At 46.2% G+C, this 4,659-nt stretch overlaps 1 long non-coding RNA gene across 1 annotated transcript; it reads right to left on the bottom strand.

Moving 5' to 3' along the window:
- Nucleotides 1-516: 516 nt before the first annotated feature.
- On the bottom strand, nt 517-3,493 carry LOC143695997 (uncharacterized). Its single transcript, XR_013185468.1, has 2 exons — nt 2,441-3,493; nt 517-1,728 (listed from the first exon to the last, which is right to left on the bottom strand). It is a non-coding gene; the product is annotated as an uncharacterized LOC143695997 (long non-coding RNA).
- Between the last annotated feature and the right edge of the window lie 1,166 nt (nt 3,494-4,659).

Below are 4,659 nucleotides of genomic sequence, written 5' to 3'. Positions count from 1 at the left end.
ATTCTTCTAGCTTCTCTACCTAGGATATCTACATTTTCTGGCAAGCAATTTTCTCCCCCGTCTTCCCGTTTCAGCGAAGGTCACTATGACCTTTGTCAGTGATTGGACACTGGTTACATAATTCCCAGCTTGTTTCCCCTATCCTTATCCATCGGTATCACATCGAAATGTCCTTTCTCAGCTAATCAATTATCCAAAAAGCTCTCTACAAATAGGGACTACAAAAAGAGAGGAAACAGAGAAAGAGAAAAGGAAAAGAAAGGATAGGAAAAGGAGGGGAAAAAGGGAAACAATAAACAAACATAATTAATATTGATTATCTGCAGCAGTGCAACTCAATTGTCAGCGTCTGGCTAGCTACCAGCACTGCTAGCAGCACGAGGGGGCACTTCTCCCGAGAGCTGGCTTCGGGATAGTGCCTAAGGCAGTGCCCAGCTTGCAGCTGTAGGCATACCTTGTGCAGGATGAAGTCTAGTAAAGGCTGCAACCAGCGGAAAGAAGGCGGCAGACTCCAACTGTGGCTTAATCCAGGCTTTAATGAATCCCAGAGGGACCGACAGGAGAAGACAGGGGGGAGGGGATGACAGCAAGTTTTTAAGGGGTAGGGAGAACAAGGGAGGTGCCAGGCATTGGGCCAATGGGGGTGCAGTGGGGAGTGGGGTCCAAGGGATTGACACGTGGGCAACACCAACGGGAAACATTCTGGGGAGGGGCCCCGGTCCCTAAGCCAACCATCAAACTCCCCTGCTGGAACATTCTAGCAGTAAGGGTGGGGAGTGAGAGTGATTGGCAGGGTACTGGGGAGGGATCAGAAGAAAAGATACAAGGGTTTCCAGGGAAACCAGGGCGGAGTTTAGGGGATACATTGTTGGCTGAGGTGGAGCCAGGAAGACAGACAGCTCCAAAGGCGGGAAGGGAGAACTGGGGCAGAACCATTTTCAGACAGAAGGGGATTGGAACAAACCAACCTAATAACTTAACAAAACACACTGCAACAATTATCATAACAATTTTCACAAATGGTTGAATAATTAGAACAATGTTACTTTTATAACAATTTTCAAATGGTTAAACCAAGTCACAAATAATCAAAAGCAAAAGCAATCAACAAATCATAATACAAGCATGAACTTTAAAAAATTATTTTCTAAAACAATTCACTAAAAATCGAAAGTAATTCCCACAAAATCAAATGGAAATTAGGATTATTCCAAAACACATATGCTTCATTCATAATTGCCTTGTGTCAAAGGCTTGGGGATGTCCACAGTGCATGGGACATCAGCCAAGTTGTGTGCATTAACTATAGACGTCAATCTTGTCAGCTGTTTCATGCTCCAATTCATAACGAATGGGACTGCTGATAAAATAAAACCAAGCAGAATTGGTATCAAAAGGATAACAATGGGATGACACAGACTGCTCAGGACACCCGTGGCAGTAGGAGACCACCTAAAAGAGTATCCCACCCCCTGTGCTCGGCATCTTTCTCCACTCTTTCCATGACACGGGGTATCTGTCTCACATTGTGATGAGCAGTCACCAGGGCTTTCTGTGCGTTTTTCTCAATCTTCTCAAGGATTTCAACTAAGTCTCGATGGAGCAGCAGTTGTCTTACCAAAGTGAGATCCATCCCAATAGGAGTAGGCATCAGTTTGTGAATCAGTGTGTAGTTGGATTGCAATGGGTAGTGAGAGGTAACTGGAGCTTCATAAGAGAAATCCCACCCTGCAATTTTGGTAAAGTTACAAGCACAGAAAGTTGAAAGATTTTTAGTATCTACTACCACGTTTTCTACAAATACAAAATCACAAGCAGTTTTAAGCATGCACATCTATTGCCCATGTATGTAAGGACTGTTTCAGAAGTCTTGTTAGGACAAATTTCAAAATGACAGATATTTTGCTCTGTGTCTGAACAAATGTCTTGAGCTATGATTGCATTGCTTTCACAGATGAGCCCTTGTTGTTCTCGGACAATACAAGATTCCAAATTAACAGTTTGCCATTTCTCACCAATTTGACGGGCCCATTCTCTATGGGATAGAGAACAGCTCTGCTGTAATTCAGTTCTAATGCTATAACAGGGAAAATCAAATGCTCTGAGGCATTGTGTATGGTTAACACAAAAGCTGTGGCTGTATTTGCAATGGGCTCATAGGTAAAATTCACCAGGTTCCACCAGGATTGGAATTCTCTTTCAAAGTCAGTGGCACTGTCCCAAATTATTTTCCGAATTTCAGTGGGAAAAGTGCATTCTTCACCTTCTCTTATAACTGAGGCAGCAACTGACAGCATCCACAATTGTGCCTGGATACAGCTGAGAGCCAAAGAAACGTTGTTTTGTGTAGCACCAAGTGCATCAATTATCAATTTGTGATCATTTACATTTACCTTTTCCCAAGCCAACCACAAACAACCCCCCTTCCCAGGCAGTGTACCTTTTTTCAGTATCTCTGAAACCACGGGAATAAAAACCAACAGGCTTTGTCAGACCCTCAGGACCCCGCTGCCGTATATGAACGGAAAGCTGTGAGGAGGCAAATCCGTATTCCAGCTGAAAGGGATCTGTGGGATGGACAGGGTCCAGTGCTTGGTGTGCTGTCACTTCAAAAATCAGTAATTGCAATGTTTCCTCCTGAAAAGAAGTCCAATCCCATTTTATTCTTTTTCTCAGCAAGACATAAAGGGGAACAAAAGGGTCATTCTGGTTCCTGAGAGGTTTATCTGGTCTTTCTATAGGAGACATAGCTACTGTGGTTTTCTGAAGGAGAATTGCTGTAGGTTTAAGTGTTCCTGGAAGCCCTTGAATGAGAGCTCATATTTTCAGGCTTTACAGGTGATTGCATTGGTGACTCAAAACCAGGAATTTGTTGGATCCGCGGAAGAAATGCGGCACACAATATGCGTGATCAGCAAGTCTCCAACTTTATTGATAGTTCACACATATTTATATTGGTGTTAATGTGGCTTATACATATTGCAAAGCTGAGCTCATTATTGGTTAATTACTTCTCGGTCAACCACGCCTACTTCTATATTCTTCTGGTTATTTTGTTACTACTTCTACATTCTTGTGGTTATTCTGCTGAAACTATCCTCATATTTTTGGCATGAGACCCTCTCCTCTATCCAGTTGTTGCACCAAGGGCACAATGTCCCTGTCAGTGGTTGGACACTGACTGCTGAATCCTAGACTTGCCTCCTTCTAACTTAACCAACGCTATTATGTCGACGTGACCTTTCTCAGCTGGCCAGCTGTCCACAAAGCTCTCCACACTGGAGCGGTTAACTGGAAACCTACAGGTAGAATCAGGCTTTGATATTGATGGATAGCTCAAATCTTTAGGCCTGGGATCATGGTTACGCTCTATTGTTAAGGTCAGCATTATAGTGAGCATTATAGCTTTGTTAGTAGTATTAATTTTGCCGTGTTTCTGCATATGCCTACAGAACATGGTGCAAAAGATGGTATCTGCTGCATTTAATCAGACCATGCTGGTTCAACAGAAAAACGGGGGAAATGTGGAGAGCTTTGTGGAAGCCGAGCCCCAGCGCCAGGAAGACGAAGCCCAAGACGAAGCCCCCGATGCCCGTCAGCATCTTGCTGCGGGCGGCGTCCGGCGGCATCTCTGGGGGGTTCGCAGGGCTCAGCACCCCCAAAACCTCTCAGGGACACCCCCAGCCCCTCCCAGCGCCCTCCCTGTGGCCCCCAGCCCAGCCAGGAGCCCCTGAAACCTCCCCCCGATCCCTTTTTGTCCTGGCCAGGAGCCACCAAAGCCCCTCCCGTCCCTCTCAGCATCCCACAGCCCCCTCCTGATGGCAGCGAGGGAAGACAAGCAATCAATCAATATGATTGGTAAAGCAAGCTTCGGTTTATCTTGAGCACACCGGTACTTTTATATTGTTTTCCAGTAATTATGCATACTTATCGTTAGTTTATTGGTTTAATTGCTCATACATGTCGTGAGTTTCTTGGTTTAAAGCAAGAGATTACATTTACATATTCCTCCTACTTTGTGGTTATGCATACTTTATGGTTTCTGTTCTCGTTGCTGTCCTTGCCCTTTCGACCTTGTCAGCAGGCAGGACACAGCATCTTCCTATCATGGCGTGCGGCCTGGTTATGCTAAGTGCGGCCCACTTATGCCAAGCTGCTAAGTTAACATGTATGCTCAGTTATCATGGGGCTTGCTTGTACAACATTTCCACGGATCCATGGCCCTTTTCCTCCAGCCATTCTTCCACACTTTCCCTTCCGCACCGCACGCTTGGGCAAATTGCGCAGACCAAGCAGCCTTTTCCCCCTCTTCCCCATTGGCCTGAAGACACTCTGCACCAAGAGAAAGCTCCTGGACAGCCGGCTATCCAACAACAGCAATTTAATGTTCCTCTAGGGGGTGAAGGGAAAGGAAGTGCTGGCAGAGGAGAGGTGCTCCCCGCAGGCTCAGGTGGCCCCAGCAGACGCAGCCTCCCGGAGCAGTTCTGCACAGTGCCGCAGCAGGACACTCAGCCACGGCCACACAGCAAAGGCCGCGAGTGCCAGAGGCGGCGCAGTTGGTCTCGCATCTTCTGGAGTCGGGAGCAGGGAACGCTCTGTAGAGCTAAAAGGATGTACAGAGCTTGAAGCGCCAGGCATGAGATGGCAGGGCTGGTGTCA

This window comes from Agelaius phoeniceus, chromosome 27 (assembly GCF_051311805.1).
Source record: "Agelaius phoeniceus isolate bAgePho1 chromosome 27, bAgePho1.hap1, whole genome shotgun sequence".
NCBI lineage: Eukaryota > Metazoa > Chordata > Aves > Passeriformes > Icteridae > Agelaius > Agelaius phoeniceus.
Note: the sequence above shows the minus strand (reverse complement) of the source record. Positions and strands in the feature narration are given on the sequence as shown.